The sequence below is a fragment of the Strigops habroptila genome, chromosome 6 (genome assembly GCF_004027225.2).
Source record: "Strigops habroptila isolate Jane chromosome 6, bStrHab1.2.pri, whole genome shotgun sequence".
Lineage (NCBI taxonomy): Eukaryota > Metazoa > Chordata > Aves > Psittaciformes > Psittacidae > Strigops > Strigops habroptila.
In genome coordinates, this window is record NC_044282.2 from 53,133,141 (window position 1) to 53,159,447 (window position 26,307).

Here is a 26,307-nt window from a genome sequence, read left to right on the forward strand (position 1 = left end):
TCACACTGCAAATCCTCCAGCTTTTTTTCTTTATTTTACTGAATGACTTTAATGCAAAATACCTTTCTAGTAGTTTTCTTAAGGGGTGGCTCTTCTGCAGCATTTATCTTATGTATAAAACTATACATTATTACTATATACAGAAGACTTATTAGCAAGTGAAAATAATGTAAGAACACAAAAATGGCTATATTTTAAAACACAACACACACCAATTCTGCCAGCCCCCCATTAAGTTAAACACTGTCTTGTAATGTCATGTCAAACACTTGACTAGATACTAAAACAAACCCCTAAAATAAAAAACCCCAAACAAAAACCCCAAAACATTTCAGATGGGTAGCCACCTTGAAACTACTAAATAATATTTTAATAGAAATTAAAACATTAGACACAAATCTAGTAGAGATTTGTAACAAAGGACAGTAAGAGAAAACTAGACAACAAGCCTGAACTGCAAATCTCCAAAGCTCTACTACAAAATACTGAAGTTCAGGGCTGTATACAGAGATTTCTCCTCTAGAATATTTTGCCAAATTACCTACAATGTCATTATTTTGGTTTAGAGGCCAGCCAATAGCGCATCCAGATAACAAAAGCTGTTGAGCAGCTGAACAGACAACTACTGGAATCACAACTGAAATGCTTTGTACACAAGTTGGTCACAAAATACTAAATATTTGGTGCAATGTTTTAAGAAAACAAGGCATTTGTTTTATTAAAGTCACCTTTGGCTAGATGCATCACCTACTACCAAACTGGTTAATAAAAGTTGCTGTTCTCAAGTAATTCAAAGTCTTCAGGTATGCTGTGTTTTGAGAAGAAGGTAGTATTTTCTGAGGGCCACACAGAACAGTAATGCAACTGCAGACTTAACCAAATACTCCAGAATGTCCAAGCTCCTTAAGCAGGCCGAATAAACAAGATGTTAGGCATTTCTGACAAAACACTCAGGTAAACAATTTTAAGTTCTAACACGTATTTCCATGGTTATAATCTCAAAAGCATAACATCTGCCCCCAGTAACTATTCAACAATTTTCATTGAATTACAGTGTTTTAAAACCAGGTCAAACTTCCTGCAGATGAATAATTCTTCATCCCTCTATTTTAGGCTTCTTAACTCACTCTCAGGTCAGCTACACTTTTGGACTGTATGACCCTTAATACATTCAAACTTTTTTTTTTTTTTTTTTTTTTTTTTTTTTAAAGAAGAGAGAGAGAGAGAAATTTAATGTCAGTTTAGATGGCCTGGCTCAGTCATCACTCTGGATCTTAATGTTCTTGTGTTTTATTTCCTGTAGTTGTATTTTGTATTGTGGTTTGAAAAGCAATCCTACCAGCGCTGAGGACACCAACAATGAAAAAAATCAAATAAGCAGATTTCAAGGTAGGGATTCTGCAGCATGTAGCAAGGGGGGGTGATGATTATATATACTCAGCAAAAGCACTGTCCAGTCTGCTGAAAAAGTAAAGTCACAAAGAAGCAAGGTGATCCTAAAAGCTGACACTTGTATATACAACACTGACCAAATGTTTTGCTTGCTTTTGTCTCAGTCTGAGTACCAGTAATCTGGAAGCATGCACACGGGAGAAAAGAATTTCCTAGGGTTTTATCAACAGCATATAAATATACAAACATATATATAAAAATTATGCTGGATAGCATCTGACAAGTCACTGATGAGTTTGGAAATTACAGATCTACTTGCATATAGTTGTCTGCCAACAGACCATACAGAACAAGCCTAACAGGACACCACCTCCTGTGAAGAAAAGTAGAAGAGAAAGACCTTGCCACCTGTTTCAGAGCTACGTGGTGGTTCATGGGCCTAACAAGATACAGAACCTTGGGTTCTGTTCCCAGCTATGGACTGAAACATGCTCTAAGAAACAGGTAATTGCACTCGTTCCCTCCAAACATGAACTCTTCCATCACATAAGAAACTTATATCTTCCTTGCACGGGTTTTTATGCCTGTCTTCCCACCCAACAAGCTCAAGCTTTGCCCTACAAGTGGCAGAACTGTCAGCACAAGTTTTTCTAAGCTACTGTCATGTGTCCTCAAGCTCAGGATTTTAATCCCGACAATCAAATGCTGGCAGAATTACCAGCCTTGCATAAATTAATAATAATGTGTCTGTACTGAAATCAGATTCTGGACCTATTTATAGCAGTTCCAGTGCTTGCTCCACTTGAAGAGCTAAAGTGATGCATTCCAACGTAAGTAGGGCATATAGCTTATACTACATAATTTAGCAGGTTTCTCAAAGTCATTTAATTGTGTAAGAAATTGTCCACTCAGAAGAGTTTCTAAGAAACGCACAGAACAGGAAGTTGGGGTGACAGATGTTGTAGAAGTTTGTAAAATAAAAGTCTAGAGAAGAGACAGCTGATAAAAAGCTTATACATAATTCTACAAAATAGAAGAAAAATCCCATGAAAACTTGCCCAATGAGATTATATAAACAGGAAATTATATCAAAAAACCACCCCCAAAACCAAACAAAATTCCCAACAATGAAAATATTTATCCATACATTTGTAGCTTATTATTTATACGAGCTACAAGAAAAGATAATTCTTCAAACAAAAGGGGCTGACTGGTGCTTCAGTGCTTGTAAATCAAACTGAAGAACTGTCTCATGCAAGAAAATGTACAGGTTTTACCTTTAATGTGAAATAGTTTAGGTGTAATCCTATCTAGTTGCATAAATACACCACAAACAAAACAGGAAGATGCTAAATATATTCAGAAGTTTGAAAACAAAGCTGTGAAATGAAACTTGAATTTCAGTTCTTGTCTAAACACGATTACTTCATTGGTGCCAATTACTTAATATAGGTACATGACATATCTCTTCTTTCTAATTTTAAAACTCTACACTTTTCCTGTTAAGCTAGTCAGATAGCATCACATTCTTATAAGAGAGTAGTACGTGCTACTGGTCACCTAACAGAAATTTAGGCAAATTCATGACACAAATTTCTAATCATTATTGTTCCATTCTACACTGAAAGGCCTTGTCAGTGAGTAATAACACTATACAGCTACTTCTATAAGGAAGCGTGACATCAATTTGCTGCATTGCTGCTTTGAGACATCAGTCCTCATTACCTCACCATCAGCTCTCATTCAAAAACTTCATTTAGCAACTTATAAAACTTCACAAACTTAAGTGCTCTCTCGGCAGCATGCTGTTAAAAAAAGGCTTAAAACTTTGCCTTTTCAGAAGATGAACACTGTATAAACCCCAAATTTATCTACACACAAGCAGGAATTAGGGACAATTTATCTCAATACATATTGTAATGACTAATGAAATGTAACTTTCATTCTAATGGAGAGTCAACAAGCTTTTCTTACACGTGTTAACAAGAATTGGAACAATTGGAACATATAGGCCTAGAATCAAGTAAAAATTTCCATAAATTCACTTTCCACACTGCAATCAACATTTTTTTGCTGATGTGTTTTCTATATATAAATACAGACTACATATATAAATATCTATATATAAATTATCACTCTTCTATTTGCTACCAGAGAATCTGAAACAGAACATCTCCTCCCTGCCCAAAAAGTAAAAAACAAGCTTTACATTTTTGTTTCAAAAATTACGTATTTTTAATATCACCTTAAAAAGAATGTGATTTTAAAGAATCCCATGGAACATAACCAATTAAACAGTATAATACCAAGAAAAAGATTTTGTACAGAGGTATACACACAGCCACACTTTCCTCCCTCCTTCCCTGCCCCCACCTTAAAACAAGTCACATTGACAGAATTTCCAGGAAACTTTTATTATGTGTTACCATAGCAGTGACATCAGAAGAGTTCCTCCCACCCCCAGCAGTTCTGGATATACAGAAATCTCCTTCTTAAGAGCATTTACTTGCATTTTCTTTACTCCTGAATATGGCAGATGTGTTTACCGTAATATTCATTTGTAAAGGATATAGTTTTCAAGAGCACTAGATGCAAACCCAGAAGTTCCAACAGTTATTCTCTTGCCCACATTTCTAGCATCGTGACTTCTCCCTTGTGGTCCAGTACCCTTTGAATAAGCTCTGCTTTGGTTTTTATTTCTCCTCCAGCAGGCAAGAGGAAACCAGGGAATACCAACAAAGTCTGATCTTTGAGAAGAAGGTGCTAAAGCCAGAGATAAAGGAACTGAACTACCCAGTCTTTGGGTAATTAATTGAATCACAGGTAGTACAAAAAAGAAATTCAGAATTCTTAGACTTCTCTTTCCGCTGTAACTAGTTGTTCTAAAGAAAGCTGGTGCTAAAACACACAACTTGTCTGTATCACCAGCATAAAATGCCAGTGGGAAAAAAAAGTTTCAAATATATGCCAGTGTGCTTCAAAATCTATCTTGATTCTTTGAGCCTCTAAACTCTGCATAACCTCAAGGTCAGTCAGAGAACAGTAAAGCACGTTTCTTTTAATGTATTTTAAAAGAATTACTATAGGGAAGCATATGTGTTTTCTACTTATCTGTCTTCAGCAGAGGAATAGACACTTAGAGAAAGTGGCGTTATCATCTTTTTCAGCTGTTTTCTAAAGATGTTCTCTTTGGACAATATGTGTATTTAAACTAATCATAGATTCCTACAACTGCCTAAAAGTTGAAACAACCCCAGCCAACTGTAAAAAAAAACCCAAACAACTAAAGAGACTATTCCTAACTCAATAAGCCTCATTCCCAATTCAGTAAGAACAGCAGCTTAGTTTTAGACATTAATATCTCATTAAATGTTGGTCAGCATAGTCCTTCAAAGTAGTAAAAAAGAAAAAAAAAAAAAGTCCAAAATAGCACTAAAGACTTTTTATTGATGACAATTACACTACACACTTTATAGTGGGCTTTACAATTTACAATTCAAATTGAAGCAATAAAAGCATTGTAACAAAAATTAGTTCAAAGATTGACATGAATACATCTGTGTTACAATGGATTTAAAACCAAATTTGTCAACCTTTTCACATAAGCGAAAAATTTAAGAGCAGTTACATGTGAAAGCAGCTATCAGCATAAAGCCAGCAGAACTTAGGGTAGGCAGAAGCAGGAACTGTGAACAACCCCCCCCACACATGTGAATTATCACCTTACAAAATACAAGAAAGTCATCTTACAAGCAGAATTTCTGATTATATGTCTAAATTCCAGGTTATTCATTCTCATCCAAAATAAAGTATTCCCTCAAACCATTTACCTGCCTATGTGCTGCCCCCCTGCTTCTGCTCACATATTTACCCACCACTCTGCTTTGCTTCCTTCGAATTCCAAACTCCATAATTTTCACTGAAGAGAAAAAGTTTTCACATAACTTCCATTACCTTCAAAAATACACAAGGCCCTCATCACCCCAACTTTAATGTAAACTGCACCAAACCAAGGTAGTTCGGAAACTCCTCCGTGTAATAAAGCAGCGTCAGTCATTTTCATAAGTCCCAATACTAATCACACGAAAAAAAAAGAAAGCAAACTACATTCTAAACCTGCAGTTCAGAACTTATTAAGCAAAATAAAAAACACTGACCCAAATTTTAAATATTTTTATTTTCTTGACACCTTGAATAATAGCAAAAAGTGAGTAAGAAAATATGAAGAAATGTACTGGCTAAGGTAAAATGCCTGAATGTTTAAATGCAGCCATTTTTTCCCCAAGCTTACTGGCTCTCATCACCTTATCCTGGATGTCTATGCAAAACTCACCTGGAATGCCTAAAACAAGTTCTAGCTTTGGGACAAAACTCCACAATCACATAATAATCATGTCCGGAATGAGGCCTTAAAGTGCCACCTAGAACCTGGAGCACATGGGAATAAAATGCAAAAAAATTTCAAATGGCTCCATAAGGTTGGTCCCTGGTTCCCATTACACCATGCTCCAAGGTGCATGAATATGCATTGAGTGCTTCCAAACCCGTTTACCTCCAGAAGAAGTGCTATCATTCAGATTTATGCTGCCACCAACAATTCCTTGCAGACCTGACCCTACTCTACACAGAGCTACTGTTGCACAAGCATACAGGATAATTTATCTATATGTAAATCACAGATAATGCATAGGTGACCACACACTATTAGTTAGGCTGTAGTATCAACCCAGAGTCTCCCTATGCTAATTACTGAATAAGCACTAAAGTACGAACGAATCTGCTTCAAAGAACTCTCAATCTAAGATAAGATAAATTACAAAGATTGATACAAAGAGAAACTGAATTGGTAAAATAAGAATAAAGCAGTCATTCACATTAAGACACTCAACAAGACATGAGTGCCAGATATTTGGAGATATCAAAGCAGGTGAAAATGTAAAGACTAACTCAAGAAGTATGTCAGAAAGCACAAGCACATTTGTGAATATACTTATTAATGACACAACTAATACTATAATCCAAACAGGGGATAGTAGTTCACAGCTTGGCAGCATACAAGACAATATGCAGTGGGTAGAGACTGGTCAAGTGTCTCATGAGCTAGAACTATCAGCAGCAGTTCAAAATGCTGGTGAAAAGGTCACAAACAATGCAGATGCATCAAAACAGCAAATATGATTGGAAGGGGCAGGTGATTAAGGAAAAGAGCCTCTGAAGAGCAGAATTTACATGGAATAAACTTGTTTGCACAAGTCAGGTGACTGCAATTACTCTCCTTGTCCTGACAACGGTTAACTTAAATATGCCTATTCCATCCATGCACTACATGCTTGAAACTACTAAAAATACAAATCAAGTACCTACAAAATTCAATGCTGTAATTTTCTTGTCTAGCTACGGATGTGATTTAAAGTACATCACAGAGAACACCTTGCATTATGTCACAAAGTATTCCTTTTTAGCTATTTCAAATCAAAGAGAGGGGAGAGACAGACTAGCTACCTCCTCCCTGCCATGTCTGCTGCCAGAATTGTGTCACAAGCAGGCAGTAAGGTGATGTCTCAAGTATACAGGTTGCAAGACATATTTTTAAATACACAAAAAGCCACAACCTCAAAATTCACCTGAAAACCCTTACGATACTTGCTCCAAATTACACAGCACTAGTATAATGGGAAAAACCTCACCAAAAACTTAAACAAGATTGTTTTAACAGGGCAGACAGCATTTTCCAAAAGAGGAATCAAATGCTGCCCCCAACACTGTCCCGTGACCACAATGGAAAATCCTTCCTAAGATTTCTCTTTCTAGTTCGTGAGGCTTGAAAAGCTTTACTAATTTGCAAGTTTGAGAAGCTGCTTAAATCATACATGTGACATTCGTAATGTGGGTTTCTAGTTAAGTGAGGCAAAATGCTACTGTAATTAACTGAGGGGAATATCAAAAGAAAAATAATAAAACCATTGCAAACTTATACACAGAAAGACAACACTTAGAGCAAAGTTGTTATAGAATCTCTTGATTCCCAAACAGAAACAAGTGATCTTCAGAACAGCTTCAGATGGACGTTAACTTCACAGGGAGAAGGAGCTGTCAATCTGCTAAGATAAAACTTAAAACTGTGATAGAGTAGCAATAAAAGCGAAGTACTTATGTGCTGCATAGTTGCTTAGCACTTAGAAAAGTCTTAGAGTATCTATTGATAAAAGTTATTTTGAAAGCACTTTAAAGTAGTTATATTTCACAATTATACTTTATTCTTAGCATTTAAGAAGTTGAAAACAAAGTTAGGAAACTGGAAACTATGGACTGCAAGCTTAGATTTCTAGGGACAGTTTTAAGTACAATCTATAAAAGGAAGATCTAATGATTCCGATAATGCGACTCTCACTGTATGGTCAGGAAACAGATTATGTTGCTCCAATTTGAATGATGAGATTATGTTCATTGTTCCAAGGGATGGCTACATGACTGTGAGGTCTCATATGGGAAAATTATTTCCCAATTCCCATTGCACAAACATATTAGCATATCTTATTTGAACAACAAACGAAACAACCTTATTGTTTAAAATCAAGACAAAATGTTTGCTAGAAATTGACTGGTTTATCCTGGAGGCAACAATGTTAAGTATTCGCACATTTTATTAATTTAATAACATCCACACATTTTCTCATAGCTATATTAATTCTAATGGATCCCCATGGAAGTCATGCTGAATACTTGCAAAATAACTGATACACAGAGCTTCTCCTCTATACCACAGAAGTGCCAAAATGCTCTTGAACTCAGTAAGACTCTTTCCTTTGTTCTCTCCATCCCCCCAAAAAAGAGTTTTTCTGTTACAGCAGAAACTTCTATTCACAAAACTTCTGGAGAAGTTTGTAAATTTAACGCAAATTACTCACAGCAATTGCAGCTCAACCAAAGCTTTGTGCAAAGACACAATTTACATTCTTTTGTTTATAGCATAACTATCCTTCCCTGATGGCTTTGAAAAGGCTGCTACAATCAGAGCACTTCCCTGGCATTCTTTTGCTTATCAGCTCTTGCTTCTTCAGGATCTGACAAAGACTCTGCCAGACCTACCTCCAGGGACTCTAATGTTTTCACCATTAGTTCCTACCTCCTTCCCCTCTCTATTGGAGACAGAAGGAGCAAACATGTTAAAATTCATAACCTGATGTATTCATCTTAAACTGCTGAAGTGTTTAAGTACCTTTGCCATGGGGGAGATAGGGCAGATAGGGGAAAAGACAGGACAAACAGCTTGGGCAATATCACACTGCTGCAGCTCTTTGCTTCAGCACATGGGAAGAACATTTGCAAGTGCTCTGACATCCAAGAAAATATATTCTGAGCTTCCTGGAAACCTCATATCCAGAACTGCAAATATTATGGACTGACTGCTGATCAGCAAGCCACTAGACGATAATTCACAGCACTTCTGTAATGAAGAGATGACAAACAGAACACTAACCTATCTGCAGCCCCAAGGGGTTATTAACAGAAGGATGATACCACAGTGGATAGTGGTCTTCCCCAGGTGCAGTGCTGCCAAAGAGCCTGAGCTGAGTTTTTTGGTCTTGAGGGAACAAAAAACAAGAAAAAAAGCAAAACAACAAAACAACAACAACAACAAAAAAAAAAGGTCAACCCCCCAAGTGCTATAGTTTTTATACTTACTTCATTATCCTTTATAACTCTTTTCAATATTAAATATTTTAACATAAGATGAATGACCCAGAGGACAGTTATTTCTAAATTAAGAAGTATATACTTAATCCTGTCAGTCAGTGACTACACGCTCACTGCTGTTTTAATATGAAAGGTGACTCAAATTAACACTTCTGGCTTTGACATCCTGTATTGAGGAGCTGAGTATGCATTACCTTTCATCTGAGAGCCCAAAGATTTTTGATTATCACCTCTCATGCAAATGAGTGCTCCTCTAGCCTCCGCTTGCCCTCACGCTGCCAATTACTCTGTACAGCCTCCCCCTATGGCAGCAAAGTAGTTCAACTTCCCCAAGTTTTTGCCATATGAGTAACTCTTGTCCATCATTTCAATTTTCTGTTGCTGCAGCTGAAGCAACCACGGCAGAACACAGACAGACTATGAATACTAACGATACCGCACATTTCTGTGCCTCTTAGTCTGCAATGTTCTATGAGCCAATGATACTAGTTTTGAGTCAGAGTGGCTAGTTAATTTAGACACCAACATGCCAAACATACACTCACAAGTAATATTTTTCCATCTCAACAAAGTGTTGAATTCCATTCAACTGTGCTGTTTGAACTTCCTGCTCTTCTCTTGAAAGTGTGTGGCACCTGAAATTTTTCCATTGCAGTCTTGGTAATTTCCAAACTGGCATACATTAAGCCTCAGTACTACCAGGGAACCCCAGGATAATCCACTTGATCTTTCCCTGCGCTATCAATGGCCTCTAATGCTGCCATGTATTAACACAGAATAGCAGCATTTTAGTTGGAAGGGACCTTCTAGTCCAGCTGCCTGACCACAAGTTAAGCATGTTATTAAGGGCACAAGACTGCTTTCCGATTATTGACGCCTCACTGATCATTCCCATAGTTCTCAATAATCCCTTAAGAGGGACACTGACAAGCAACTCCTCAGTCTTTTAGCCGGAGTAAGAACTAGATACTCGTCTAGACAAGTAATTATCTTTAGTAAAGACTTTGTCTTGCCTTGTGTTAATAAGATGCTCAGTTCTTCTGAAGACATTTCAGTTGACTTTCAGAAGACCAAGATATTATTTCTCTAGTCTTCCCAGGAATTTGTTTCTTCGAATTAATCAAGTATATTTATTAACTTCTTATTCTGTTATTCAACTTCTTTAGCACTTCAACTAATTTGAAGATTCTTCAAAATCCATCAGTGATTCCAGCCAAGTTAGTATGTTCCTCTTAAAACCAAATTGCTCACAACTCCTCCTCTTTCTACGTATCACCCAGAGACAGTCAAAAGTATCAGGTATCTTCTGGCACGGAAGCGAATACACAGTTTTTAAATGTTCTGTATTTACTTGAATCCACCTGTTAAGGCCTCAGGCTTACGAGAGTTTCTTGCTGTACAACTAGTAGGGTTTCCCAAGATAACTTCAGCAATCCTTATTTTTCAACATATGAACATCTTACTATTTTTGCTTGAAAAAATCTCTGCTAAATTTAGTTTTCCATTTCTGTATTTCTCTTTCTATACATTTTAAGTTCTTACCGAATCAGTGGGCTAGAGCTCCATCGTCTTCACCAAAAACAACAATTCAGTCTTCCTATATCTAAAATGCCTTTTTATTACTTCAGCAATGTCTCACATTCTTTCCATTATGACATGCTAAAATTTATGTAAAATCCATAGTTTTAAGATATGCTTAGATAAGATATGTAAAGTCGAAGATTTCAGTGTCTTCATTTCGAACTGGCTCTCTGTGGTCCTGCTCGAGCAGGGTGGGTTGGACCAGATGACTCTTCCCACTTCAACTATTCCATGATACCCATCTACTATACTTGCTTTTATTAATTTTCTTTCACATTTTTCTCAAAACGCGTAATAAAATTCTATCTTTCATGTATTAATATACACAGAGATTCTGTCTACCCAATACAGCACCTAACTGCATCTAAACTCCTCCCACGGTCTGCAGAGATCTAGATTTTAGAAAACCCATTTCTTTGGTACTTTAACCTCAAGAGTTGTTTGCTCTTAAAACAAAAAAACCCAGGAACTTCTGTCTTAACAAAATGCCCCAAAACACTGGCATGCAGAGAACAGCCAAATCAAAGAACTGAAATGGAGAAGTCTCTTGATCTGTGCTTGATTTCCATTAGTTCATATTGCTAAAGAAGATTGGAAGAAGTGAAAAATGGCAGAACATAAAGGCAGTACTGGTAACAGCAAGTTGGAAGACACTATTTTCACACAGATAATGCACAGCAACGCAAGAGCAGTTTCCCCTTCGCCAAATCTTCATCATGTGTAAAACCACTGAAGCACTTCAGTAAGAGTAGTTCCCCTGCATCCCCCTTTTAAGTTACCAGAAAACACAAATGAGCTTCATGACATTTACCTGCTGGAGGAATGAAGAAATATTTTGATGGACCTAACTGAATTAAACAAAGCTGCTGATTAAGACATGGATCCGATTTCCACTGGGGATGGAAAGCAGGAGGCAGAAAAAGAGATGCAACTGTTACTAAGCAGTTACTTATCTGTGAGTAATTTCATCTACACAACATATCAGCCTTGGGAAATGCTAGTGATAATCAGCACCACTGCCTGTGTAACTGACTGAACACTGGCAAAAACCACCCAACATCTTCATACTCACGAGTATGTCCAAGTGGACATACAGAATACTACAGAATTTTATACTTGCAGAACTACTTTACAGTTTCTGTTTAAGTGTAATACAGAATGTGATACAACATGAAGCAGGATATCAGGGGAAAAGTTGCTTGGTTTTTCTTTAAAATGCCATGTAAATCAATGTAAGAGGAAGAAAAAATGTAAAGAGTAAAATCGAAAAAAAAATGCCAAAAGAAATTAAAGAATGAGAAAAAACAGATTAAGAAAAAATCAGACACAACAGATATTCCTGCCTTTAAGGTCAGCAAATTTTGTTTATTCACATTTGCTACAGTTTTTTAACACATTCTATACATCCTTGGGCTTGGGAAAGTGCAAAAAGTTCCTCACGCATTTAAGTGTGGCACGTTACAAGCATCCTGGGGAAAAAAGCCGTTCCTATCTGAAACTCAGAATGAAGTTTTTAAAGAAAAATTAGGGAGCTGTATCAATTAAACATTTGGGGGTGAAAGCTTAAAACAGATTTATTTTTTTTTTTCCTTCTAGGTTACTATCTGCAAAAGGCAAAAGTTAAGTTTTGATCTACACTTAATTCTACCTCTATTTTACCTGAAGAAAGTTTTTTTATCTGCAAGTGTAACGAGTAAGATTGTGTGTTAAATCCATATTACTTCTCATAAAGCCAACCAGAAGCTAATCCTTTTTCAAACAAAACCATTTGTTTTGCATAAATTCAAACCTAATGATTTGATGGTGTTCTGATAAGAAAATAGGTACTCGGATATATGAAATGCTTATGCAAGTTAAAGGAATGGTTCAAACTGAACATTTCAAAATTATTTAATGTGGTTTCATTTATAACTGCTTTAACAAAATGAACTGGAAAGTTTAGAATTTGGGTTACTACAGGCTTTGAAAAACTAGCTTAACTCACAAATCTTTCTTAAAGATGTGGATTCAACACAAACCACAGGAACCGTTTCAACAAAAAACAAATTACCTATAGAGCAATATATATATGAGTGCTATCTCCTGAGGGCCAGTGGTGTCTGCTGGAGTAGCCACTTGGCTGCACTCCAGCGTACCTCTGGAAGAAACACCTAATTGCAGCATCATCCTGAGAACATCCACCAAGGGATACCCAGACACCAGAAGCACCAGATACTGCAGCTGCAGGGATGGCATGAGGAGTGTTTCCACCTGAATTGGGCCCTGATGTTGCTCCAACTACTGTTCCAGCTGGGGCAACCCCTACTCCAACCTCACTGGCTTCCTGACCAATGTTCATCATTCCTCTGGTCTCCTGCCATGCCACTTCATTCATGCTTAGGAGGGCACACGGAATGCTCATTCCACATGGACGCCTAAAAAGAAAAGGACTTGATAACATAAAAGGCTTTCCCATCTATCTTTATGCAGCTCTTAGAATTAAAAAGTCCAAGCTATAAAAGAACAATACTAACTGTCAAAATGTTATTGATTTAAAGTTTAAATTTTAAGTATCATTACCAAACTAGGCCTCTTAAGAGAAACATAATAATCACCACAGATTTTTTAACAAGATAATATGGTAGAGTTCCATATTATAAAAGCTTGCCCACGTATTTCCTTGCTAAAACCAATCAAAATACGTTTTTCAATCATAATGGCCGCAGTTTCTTTTACATTATTACTCAGCATGATGTGCAAAAACAATGGTTCTGTCACACTGCTATGGCTGATTTTAGACATTTGTAGATGATGTAATGAAGTAGCACAGAAAACTGGCTTCTCTACCTGAACTACGCCTCATTCTTATATGCCAATCTCAGTTTTTCATTCAAATGGCCTCAGCTATGCAAGATTCTAACATAGCAGCTGACAGACTTCTTTAACCCACGCGATAGTACATTTCAGGGTTTTCCCAAAATAAAGATTTCAGGCTCAGATTAAGTTTCCCAACTAATTTTCGAAGCATTGAAGTCTTGGCTTGAAACAAGTATAAATGACAACAGCTAAAGTCTTTTTCTGATACTGACAAAATCCTTTGCAGGAAAAAGTATCCGCCCCTGAACACATACACTTACTGATCTCCACACATTCTTAATCTACCATAACTGATGTATGATTGATCTTAAAAAAAAAAAAAAAAAAAAAAAAAAGTAAATGGACATATATAAAACCCCAAACACCACCTACAATTTCAACTAAGTACTTCTTAAGGAAGAAAAAAAAAAAAGAAATTTGAAATCCAAGAAATGTCTCACTTTTTATGCTAAACAAGAGTGTCAAGTCCAAACAATTAAAACTTACATATATGGAAAGCTATTTCATCAGAATAGAACACTTAGGTCTGAAGATGCAGACAAAAGAAATCACAATCCCCTAATCCATCTACGCAATTCTACCTTTTTCATCTAGCCTTACCGACTACTGAACGTCCAACCTGCAGGGAGGTATTAATATATAGACAAATATTTTGCAGGATTTATTTTTTTTTTAATAATCTGGAACAATCTTGGCTTTGTAACATGTAAGATCCAAAGCTACCTTGTCTTATTAGTATTGTTACAGTAGATATACTGGCTTATTGTCGGAATACTCTAACATCGGCCTTGCAACTTCAAACTATGTGACTAACTCACCACTGTAGTATGGCCAGAACTAAAGTTTGAGCAATATATATCACAACGGGGATAAACAGCAGTGCTTCAAATATTAATTCTAGAAAATTATAAGTCAAAACAGACAGATTCATTATTTTTAGCTCAACTAGAGAGTCATCTCCAGCAAGTGTAGCTTTGTGTTTAATCAGTACACACATGTCAAGACTTATGGAACTAAACACACCAACCCAGCTTTTAAAAACCCACTGCCCCTTTGTGGAGATGTGAACAAATCCTACATGGAACTTCAGACCAGCAGTGCAAACAAACAAACGAATAATAAAAGGTACAGAACCAGTTCAATACATCACTCAAAATTCTTCCTCAAAATAACATGGGTGAAATCTAAGAGCAAAGTTACAAACGCGGGTCTGACAAAACCCTCATTTCCATTAGGATTTACATGCCAAGAGCTTCATAATGGAAGGAAAGACAATCAGACCTATTACCTGTAACTGAGAGTTCTGGCAATACCTCAACGGCGCTGATGAAGCAAGAGGTAGCCTGTCTTAAAATTGTATGAAAAATTAAAATTGAAAATAATCACAATAACAAAATGTACATTTGGCTAAGTGACCTGGTGTACACAAATACATGCTGTAAAAATCTGCCTGTTAAAAAAGCTGCAGATGTGATATTGAGCACAGCCAGCAGAGGACAGAGGATCTCATCACTGCTCTGAAGTTTAGTGGAAATTGATGCATATATAGAACAGCTAGCAAAAAAGTCGAATATGGATTATCACAGGGATACTTTTGCTACATTTCAGTTTTACATCTCCGTCTCAACTCCTAAGATGGTCGTCATAACCTCTTCAGGCATATTTCTTCTACATGTCTACAACTGTTCTTAGCCATGTTTAGAAAAAAAATATCTGTTAACCAATAATGAAATACAATCTTAAAAGATATTGCTAGAGATGACATCTGGTCTTTATTTACAAGCTAAGCATTTCACATACCAGCTTGAAAGGCTCTCGCCTACTATTCTAAAAGCCACAGCAGGTATTCTGAGGGGATTCAAACTAAATCTTGCTATAAAGTTTCAGTATGCAAGCCATTACTATAAAATAAATTTTACGCAACTTGTTCGAGATTACACCCAGGCAGCTAGAACTGAATACGTTTCTGTGTTATGACATCATTTAAAATGCTTTTCCACTATATGACTGTGAAGTGCCTCCAACTTCATTATTAGAAGCACGACATAACTGGTATTTGTTGTGCTTTTAAACGAAAGACTTGTCTCATTTTGAGACAAGAACCCAGGCACTGGCTTTGTGACTACACTGGAATGGTTGCATTGTGTGGAATAATCAAGACAACAGCTATGTTATGGGTGGGAAAAACTCACATTAAACAAGGAAAGTATTTTCAATTAAATTTAGTAAAGGTAGGAGAAAGAAGATTGATAACTCTCTCACCTACCTTACACATAATACACACAATGAGAAGTACTTATAAAGCATGTCTGCTCTATAGTTATATGTTATTTCCTCTGTAGAGTTTCTATAAGAAACTTTTAAAAAAGAAAATACAATGTATTAATGCTTTTTTCACAGGAGATTCCCAATACAAAAAGAATTTAACACTCAAGGGAACTTGGCTTTCTTTTTACTTGAATGGACAGTGGCTTTTTATATCATTCCACATTCAAAAGCAGCATGAAGACATACAAGCATGAATTCAAGCCATCTACTGGATTACTTGCTTCTATGTATAAAAACTCACCCTCACATAAAAACTCATCTACTGCTAAATCAGAGGGGAGAGGAGAATATCCGATAGTGAACTAGAAAGTGCAGTTGAAAATCAATCTAGTTCACAGTGTTCAACAAGCTGATGTCCTGTTAACACACTTGCCCCAAACATCTGCAGTATCCGGCCCAGTGAGGAGACTGTAAAGAAACACTTGAGAGAGCAAATCAGGAGTAAAACACGTACATAAAGCCTTCAATGTGCACTACAACCCTGCATAAGATTTAATATACACTGCCATATAAGAGAAATCTTCTCATCAAGGGACAGGCGAGTCCAACTTTTTCAGCCAACTACTTCTTGCACCATTAGCTCAATCATGATACCAGATATAATCGTAACTGTCTCAGCTCTATGTCAATGTCCCTAACATAGAAGAAAAATATTAAATACTACAGGTTGATTCTACAGAAAAAAAAAAGTACCATTCCCTATTAATGCAGAAAAAACCACTATTCAAATAATGTGGACTTTCCTACGTGCAACATCCACACAATAAACTGCAGAATCTGCATTATCAAGCAGTTTCTCACATGCATTTGCCTACTAACCGTTCTGCTGGGACAAATTCCAAATTTTCAACTCTCTGAACACTTCAGAAAACTGTCAGGTGATTTAGTGTCATTTTTACAGATATAATGCAAACTACACCACCACAAAATTATCATTTCCCTTTTTATTCGAGTTTCCTTCTCCCACCTCTGTAACACATTTATATTCGCACTGACACAAACTGAGTTGCAGTCCGGAGGAAGGCAGACAATAACTCTCTCAGCCTCTCAACAAAACTGCAAGTGTTGTCAGCATTTGGTTTTAAACCTAGACATGACTAAATATAACAGAACACTACAGAACACTATGTTTTATATGTAAAAATGGTAACATGGGGTAGTAATTAGATTTCAAATGCATTCATATCCCACATACCTGAAGAACTATAGCATCAACTGACATTAACTAAAGAGGCCTGATCCCTCACTTGAGGTGCAACAAAGACTTCAGTAAAAGAGAAACTAAAATAAATCCGAAAGTATTTTGTGAACATGCAGCATGTGACAAACAATAAGGCAAAATAAGAAGTTTTACCGATCCTCATTTGCAATGACCTATATAGCTCGTAAATGCCTACACTGCTCAGAAAAAAAGCATCCCAAAAATCAGCTGATTTTTGGGCTCATCACATCACATATGAAGAACACGTTATGCATTTTGGTGTTAAGCCGTCTTGCTTCAACCAGTAAGCCAGAAAAATATAAAGCATCCCGAGTATATTAATTTTCTCTCAAGGAATTACAGTGTGAGGTTATGAAATAGATGACGAGAGAACAACGCCAAAAAGAAAAAAATCTTTGCACAATGACTGCCAAGGAGATTAAGCCCCAAACTGTCAGTTGTAAGCATGATCCACTCAGGGCAGCTGGCATTTTTCTCAACTTTTTGTTATTGTAGTCTGCGCAGACACGTTTGAAGAATTAAAACCTAACACTTCATTGTGTGGTATCAACTACCAAAAGCGTTTGGCCTTCTCGCTCCACCCTCAGAAAGCAGTCATTATCCTTAAGAGCACTAAAAAAAAAAAAGAATAACGCAAGTTTTCACGCTCTCGGTGCATCCGAACAAAGCCCGTTTTCCCCGAATTCCGCACGCACGCAATTGTCCGCGGGGCTGCCCAAACGACCCCCCCTCCGCACTCGGTGCCGAACCCTATTGTAACCCCCGCCGTGTGGGTCCCCCCCGGCCTGCCCCACACCCCCGACACCCCGCGACCCGGTACCTCTCCCCACCTGAACCCGACGCCCCCGGCCCGGACCGCGGCAACAACTTCTCCCCCCGAGCCCCGCTGGGGTGGAAGCCGCTCCCGCAGCCCGCGCTCCCCTCAGCTGGCCGAGAGCACAATGCCACCCGCCCCCCGCAGCACCGCCGCCCCCCTCACACCGCCGGCGCCGCCGCCTCCCCTCCCGGCGCTCCCTCCCCACCTCGGCGCCGCTCCCCGGCGAGCCGGGAGGACACAAAGGCGGCGAGGCGCGGGCGGCCGCCGAGCAGGCCCCGCGCCGCCCGGTGACCTGCCACAACATGGCCCCCTCCCGCCCTCCTTCTCCCCTCCCTCGGCGCGCAGCCGAGGCCGGAGACAAAAGGGGGCTGGAGAAAAGGGGGCCCGCCCGCCCGCTCCGCCCGCGGCCTACCCCGCGCGGTCGCGGCCTCCGAGGGTACTCACGGGCTGGCCGGCGGCGCTGCTCGCTGCGATGGAGCCGGAGCGGGCGCTGGGACAGCCCTGCCCGCCCGCCGGCCCGCCGCCCCCAGCCGCCTCCCCCTGCCCCCTGCCGCTCTCGCCGCCGCTCCTTCCTGCCTCCCCGCCCCACCTTCGGCCGCGAGGGGCTCACAACAACATGGCGGGAGGGCGAGCCCGGCGCGCGCGGAGGCACAGGGACAGCGAGAGCGCGGCAAACCACCCCCGGCCGCCGCTCGCCCCTGCCGCCGGCACCGCGCATGCGCGCCACAGCCCGGTGGCGGCCCCCGGCCCCTTCCGCTGCGCACCGCGCATGCGCCCGCGGCCGGCTCGGTGTGCGCCCTGGCTCACCCCGCACCACCCCCCCCCCCGGCCCTCGGCACGGCCGGGCCGGCCTGTCCGAGGGGGGCGTCCTGTGCCGGCTTATCCCCCCCGTGTTCGGCGCTCGCCGTACGGGGAGGGGCGGCGGCGGCGGGAGGCGGTGCCCGCCCAAGGCCTGAGGTTAGGAGACAAAGGGGAAGGCGAGGCCCGCGCCCGGGGGGGTCTGCTGGCGCCCAGCGCCGCCCGCGAGGCGGGTTACCTTGTGTTGAAAACAAACAAACGCATCGCCGCGGTTATTCATTAACCGCTGTGCTGACGGTTGGTGCGCCGTGGTTTTGGGAAAAGAGTTATTTCCTCCTCGAGAGAGAGTTGAATGTGGGATCTCTGATACAGCTTGGTGGTTGCTGTTGGTAAATACGGTACCGGACGGCAGCAAGCGCTGCTAGAGACCACCTACTGGCCCCTGAAAAAAGAGAGGGAGCTCTGCCTGTCAGTGGCATCCTAAAGTACGGATTTTCCAAGAAAACCCACTGTTCTGCCCTTTTACCAGTTCTTAAGAGAGTCCGGTCGGTGAGTACTCCATTTCAGGGAGCAGCACGCAGGTGCCATCCACAGACGAGACCTTGAGACGAAACCCGGTCATCAGTCCTGCGGCGGCTGTGCGCAACCCTGCTACTGGCCGCCCTTTCGGTAGGCAGAGGGGAGGCAGGCTCTGCCAGTCCCAGAGGCTCGTTCCGGGTACGGCAGGGCGAGAGCAGGCGAGGTAGGGTGCAGGAATAATAAATACCACCGGTACTGGTGCTGCCGCTGGCAGCAGCAGTTGAGGGGATGAGATGCGTGACTGCCAAGTGTGTTCTTAAAAATAGAGATGCCTCGAAGGGAAAAACCTTCACTGTTTTCGGTATTTATAGACATGGGTAAAAACATGAAAGTTCCTAGCTCCTGATAGAAACATTTTCCCGATAAATGAAAATGATTTCTCCGGCTTAATACTAGGCAGCTAAGTACCCAGATGTCTGCAGTCTGCTGCTGCTCGAGTGGCTAATCCCTGTGATCCCAGTGTCCTGTCCCACTGCCACCTTTGGGCTGTCTCCAGGGAGGCTGCAGGGCTGAAAAGCCAGTTCTTTTGCTTGCTTGAGGAGAGCAGGCCTCGAAGTCACAATCTCCAAGTCAGCACTTCCCTTCGTGCAGACTGGCTGGGACTGAAGAAAACCCTGTTTTGTTCTTGGCATCCCAAACACTTAGAGCAACTGGTCTATGTTACACCAGCTCTCTGCCTCAGAGCCTTCTAGGAACCCTGCTTGTCCTGGATAATTCTGATCAGTTTTGTCTGATGTTCAGGAAGAACTCAACATGCATTAGATAAGCTTAAGCTCGAACGACTTCTACATCGGTCTGCTTATCAGTACGGAAAAACCCAGCCTGATCACAAGCCAGAAAAATGTTTAAGTGCAATTTGGGATTTGATCTGAGAAATACAATTACTTGGGTATTTTCTAAAGTATTTATTTGTCAAAAAAAATTTTAAAAAAGAAAATCCACCACCACACATCTCACAAATTTAATAATGGCACTGAAGTTTCTGGTTCACGCTGAAATAGTTAAGGAAAATCTTTCTCTCTTGCCTTTGTTCTGAGTGGAAACTTTAAAAGTACTTAACACTTTAGAAAGTTTAACTTGGTATCACTCCATTACACCATGCTTTTCCTAGCTATTCCTATTTTTAAGGAGGTTAACAGCTGACTGGGCTCTGCTTACACTCCAGCCGTTTCAGATAAACTCCATTAACACAGTTATGCTTTGTTTTTTCTGTGAGTAAGCATCCTCAAAGAAAAATACTAAATATACGGTTTCAGTTTAGATAAAGTGGCCGAGGATAGAGAAAGCCTGGATGCTGTTGCCTTCCCCCCGTCTTCCTGTGAGACTTTGGGCGAGGCACTTAACTGAAGTGCACTCACAGAAATTGAAAGCTGAGGTCCTGACCATCCCTACTCAGCTAGTGTCTGATCCTGAACATGTCTACATTTTCTAAAGCCACAAACTTCAGGACCTAAAACTCTGTACATGAACAAAATTTACCCTCCTGTGCCACAGCATCCACATCCCCAGGTGTTTTTGACAGACGGTGCTGTTCGATCTAGCAGGGTAGCAAATAATTAACCTGTATTAATTAAAACCAAGGTATTCCTCCATGAAAACGAACCAACTGGATGTGGTAAACCTTCTCAAAGCATCTCCAGAAAAGACACAGGTCCCTGTCTGGAGTACAAAAGCTTGCACTCTTTTGAAACAAAGTGTGCAACCCCCATTGCTGCCAGGACTGGGGAGCACCCAGATTAGATTCCTTTTCTCAATATTCAAGGTCTGACTTCCGCAGGGAGAGTCCCCAAAATCGGCAGGCTACGTTGGCTGCTCTCTGCTGCAGCTGGGCTGTTGTGTAGGGAAGAACTCGAGGTCTTTGACTCAGATCTTCTGCTTAATGGCCTTGTTGGCCTTGCAGTCATAGAATCATAGAATGGTTTGGGTTGGAAGGAACATTTAATGATCCTCTCGTCTAAACCCCAAGTCTAATTACCCCAAGAGTAATCCCCAGTCAAACTACCATCTTGCCACTCACAAGGAGCAATCATAAACGGGTGAGCCCCTCTCAGTTCTCTGAAATAACAGCTGCAGTTAACTACCTACCACCTTTACAGAGGGACAGCACTGCTGCTTGGAAGCAATTGTCCATGTTGCAGAGTAGGGCCCTGGAACGGTGGTTTATATCCTTAGTGTGGCCCTTGTTAGCTACATCTCTTAAAATAACGCTGGCCTGAATGTATGTTTTGTGCATTTACAGGAGCAGACCCTGTTCTGAAGTTACTAGTTTTCCCACATACTGCATAGCAAATCTAGACATCCAATGCACAATTCTGGATTCCACATTATCCACAGATGTACAATTAACTAAAGAATCAATGAGACTGAAATATTACATTCACAAGACTTGCTGCTAAATGCATTGCTATAGGAATCTTTCATGGTTTAGGCCAGCAGTGACCATAATATGTAGGAGGGTTTACTGAGATAGGAACTCTGACCCAGTGGGCCAAGTGTCCACTTTGGCTAACCTCTCCCCAGAGCCTCAAAGAAATGTGCTTACAAAGCCACAGACTCTTCGTACAGAATGACTGTGGCAGTGGTGAGACACTGGCACAGGTTGTCCAGAGAAGCTGTGGCTGCCCTATCCCTGGAAGTGTTCAAGGCCAGGCTGGAAGGGCTTGGAGCAACCTGGTCTCTTCCAGTCTAAAGCCATTATCCTTTGTCTTATCACTACATGCTCTTACAAAAAGAGCAGTTCTGGACTTAATACTATACTACTGTTCTGAAATGTGGGCATTCTGACTAGTCGTTCAGTTACCCAGTCATTGCTCCTGTAGACATGATCAGCTTTTCCAAAGAAGGTGTTCTGTAAGGAGTTTAAATGAAATTCATGAACTTGTCCCAACAAAGAAGTATTTCTCCTGAAGTGCTTTGCTAAGTCTAGGCTGGAATGGCTGAGAAGGTGTCAGCTGAAGACTTGTTTCACCAGCAAGACGGCTTTTGTCCCAGAGTCATTCACCCCCTCATAATTGGCAGAGATATAAACAAGCTTCATAAACATACCTCAGAGTCACAACCACCACAGACAGTCATTGTAACACAACAAGAGTAACTAATGGCATCACTTCATGTGCATGAATGTGAATAGCTTGGGAGAGGCAAAGCCAGAGATAACGCCAGCTGTTTTTTAGCTTCACATTCACTTCATTCACAACAGAGTGGCTATCAATGCTTATCTTAAGAAAAAAGCTTGCTTGTCTCGAAGTATATTTTTCTTTCCAAAAGAAAGTGGAGAATTAAGTTCCAGGAACTCTTCGGGCTGAACACAGACCGTGGCTCTTAGAACGAAGATTCTGTATTATACTCCGTACAAAGAATGAAACCTCAAAGATGAGCATCAAATTGATTCTCACTCATTTCATATATTAAGCAGTAATGAGTAAACACTCTAATTTATAAAATGGGGAAAAAAGTTCAAAGAAACATCCCAGGCAATGGTGGAAGCAATCACAGGAGTTCTGAATAAGAGGCAGTATTTTTTTGTGCACTTAGAATAAGATAATTCAGTCATATCAGAAGAAGGAAGAGTGGGAAGAATGCGGGTTGTTGGTTTGTTTTGGTTTTTTTTTCCTTCTCCTATGGAAAAACATTCCAAGAATCCTAAAAGCATATCCATAAGTTCTAATTTGGTTGCATAAAGTTTCACCAACTTAACTTGCATGAACTAGAAATTCTCTGTATCTTCAAAAATGTGAACCAATAGTGCAGAGGGTAAACTAGAAGAAAGATCTGCAACAGTACTTTGGCTTGTATGATTTATCTTATATTCACCAACACCCTTCTACCTATTGCTGTATGAAATGCTGATCCTGCCAACTGCAGTAGGTTCTTCTGGCAGGGCTCTGAACAAACAGGCCAACACCAAGTGGACTTTGCTTAGGGTAACATTGGATATCTGTGGGCATCTCTGCTCTTGTGGTGTAATCACTAGACTATATATTTTTCTTCTATTTTAACCATACCTCAATCTCCTGTTCTCACACAGTGTCAGGAGGCTGACCACAAGCAACAAGGTATGTCTACATGACTGGACACATCGTCTGAATACCAAAACACAGCACAGCCATATTAGCTCAGAGCTAGTTAGGAGCCCCATTCTGACTCACCCTTACAGCATGCAGACATACCCACTGGCCCCTTTTCCATGTAGAAAACCCAATCTTGATTCTGTGCCAAACATGCCTTCAGAGCAACAAGCGTTGCAATGCAGTGAATATATAATGCCAGAGATGTATTCAGGAAGGGAAATCCGAGCTTGCTTCCTGAGCGTAAACAAAATGGTTGAGCACTGTAATACTGAAAAGTAGGTGTTGATGGTATGCATCTATTGAATAAAGTATTACATAAATAGCAACAGTGTATTCATACATATGTGGGCTTACCTTTAAATGTGTCTGTGGGTTTTACAGAGTTCTAAAGTACCTCTTCAGTTTCCAGTCCATCCCTCTTCCTAGGCAGCTAGTCAAACGCAGAACAAAACAACAAATTCATTGAGCCGAAATAATGTGGGGTTTAATATTGCAAAATTCAGGTTCTTCTTCTGAGTCAGCTCTCACTCTCTTGCACTGCAGTACCCCTGCGTTCAGCTAATCTCCTATCAGGGCCCAACAGCCGTTTGTGCATCTGCACCCCCCCGTGCTGGGGTGGGGGCCCAGGAGTGAGCCTGCATCTGGAGCAGAAAATGGAAAAGGCAGGGTGCAAAGGAAGAGCAGCACTTTGGTTTTCTGCAGGAGCTGCTGGGGGAGGAACCCACCACCCACCCAACTACACCTTTGCTGTTCCTGTAACACTGGGAGCAAACAGCTTTGCAAGAGGGAAACAGAGATTAGCTGCTCAGATAGGAATAATCAATTCCCATTCCCCTGGCACAGGAAAAGTAGGCACCAAACCACACCTCACAGCCTGTGACTTGCATTGCCTACTGCCTTGAGCTGGCTGCAGGCGGAAATCCAGTTCAGCTGGAAAACTTCTTCTTCCCTTATAATACATCCTGTTAGTGGACTGCAAAACAGGACGTTTATATGTGTAAATAAGAGTTCTTTTCCACTCATTTTGGCTATGGGCTAAGAATTAGAAGAGAGCATGTGTAGACTCATCCAATTTGCATTCAAGAGAACAATACTACTTCAGAGTGATTCTTGAACATCCTCATTATGTCATGAATTCATCACCTGACTCTATCACTGACAAGGGCAACTAGGAAGCTATTATCTGGGACCAAAAGAATCCTCCAAAGTTTTAAGCGCATTTCTTTTCTTCATACAGTCTCAAATGAAATTTTACCAAATGGACTTAAAACCCGGTCCCCATCTCCCACACATACTTCCCGTGGAAGGCCAAGACAAAATGTGTAATCCCTTTCATCCTTCCTTTTATTCATATCTATTTATAACTTTAACCAAAGCATACAGGTGGGAGTAATTACTATCTCAACACATCTCCATCTTCCCGAGATCGTTACTTTTTTCCATTGATAAAATTGTACAAGATGAAACATTAACTGCAAAATACAGGGTTTTTACATCATAAAACACCAGCCAGAAATATAAAAGAGCATCATAACCTATGTGACTTTTCCAGGCAAACATATTTTTTTTTTTTTCCTTGATATTTGGCAGAGTCAAAGTGAGGTTATAATTAAGCAGAATGTTAAAATTAATCCCTTGTCCCAGATTTTTCAGAAGCTAGGCAGTAACAGGCACAGAGACGGGTTGGGCCCCCTTGTCCCTGACTAAGCTTATCCCAGGAGGTAACTTCACAGTGCTCTAAGTATGGCCCAGAGCCCATTGTACAGCCTATACCTCCTCCACAAAGTGTTTTGGGCACGTAGGGGCAATGCCTGACCTCACGCTGGCCCTGACTGCGCTCTGCAGCATATCGCACCTCAGTGTTGGGGAAGAGCAGTGGCAGAGGGATCTCCCCACATGTGCTGACAGCAGTCAGTGCCATGCAGGGTTAAGCCTAACCCAGCCCCACCCTGCGCTTGGTGCTGGGACCCAGGGAAAGCAAACAGGCAGCAGCAGCCCACAAAGCTGTCATGAGCTGCTGCAAGCACTGTCACCCCATTTTTCTTCCTGGCTATTGTACTCTGAGTGCTTTTCCTAGTCCCTTAGTAGTAGAGCAGGTCCTCTGCTCTGCTACGCTACCAAAGCTGGATACTCCCTTTTGTGATTAAGATGGGGGAAACAGGCAACAGCCCTTTGGTCTTTTGGATTATAGGGAGGAAGATGCTGTTGTGGCAGCCATAGGGCAGGCCGGGGAGGGGAGCTATCTTCTGTAGGCCTGAAAGTCCTTAAATGTCACTTCTGGTCCAGGGTTTCTTTAAAAATAGGTATAAGTTTTGGTGAAATCTTTAAGGCACTGAGTTTAGTACCTTCAGTTACTATGTCCCCTTTTCACTTAAGAAAAACTGGAATGATTTGGGCAAGTATTATGAGATTTTTGACAAGAATCATACAGAGGACACTATTTTATTATAGAATGATACCTAACACATTAAAAGTAAAGTTACAGGTTAAGCTCTAAGCATGTGTTGTAAAAGTTTGTTTTAAAAATAATAAAAACATTTAGTGTTAGCAGAAGTATTACTCTACATCTCATAAATGTAGGAATGCATTTCACTGATTAAACAATTTTGGAGTTGAAAATATTGCCATATTTTAATTCTATGTTTAATCTTCCTTGATAGAAAGCTTTAATGAAAACGTTTTTTATGTTCTGGTATTTAAAATGATAGCATTTATTTAATAATAAGTCTTCAAACCAGACTTTATCTAGGACAAGGTAATCTAATCTTGAATTAAATTTAGTAAATAAATGAAAAATTAATTTCAAAATTTAAAAGTAGTTCTTAAGAGTACAAACAAATGCAGATAAATTGCTGAGGCTAATTTAAAGTACTGCTAGGAAAAGAAAAATAAAACAGGACAGGTTTGGTATGCTGTTTATATATACATATATACACTGGGTATATAGATAGCTATAAAATCAGGAA

General features: G+C 40.3%; 1 protein-coding gene across 6 annotated transcripts in view; it reads right to left on the reverse strand.

Annotated features, from left to right (window-relative positions):
• The window catches only part of PUM2 (pumilio RNA binding family member 2), a 73,899-nt gene extending 49,937 nt beyond the window's left edge, over positions 1-23,962 (reverse strand). For 2 of the 6 annotated variants that reach the window (XM_030491113.1, XM_030491111.1), the window contains exon 1: positions 23,696-23,962. The gene's annotated coding sequence lies outside the window, so the exon portion shown is untranslated. Of the gene's footprint in view, positions 1-18,338; positions 18,622-23,695 lie in introns of those variants that run through there. The other 4 variants (XM_030491110.1, XM_030491117.1, XM_030491112.1 and 1 more) reach the window with 4 other exon arrangements.
• Positions 23,963-26,307: the final 2,345 nt, after the last annotated feature.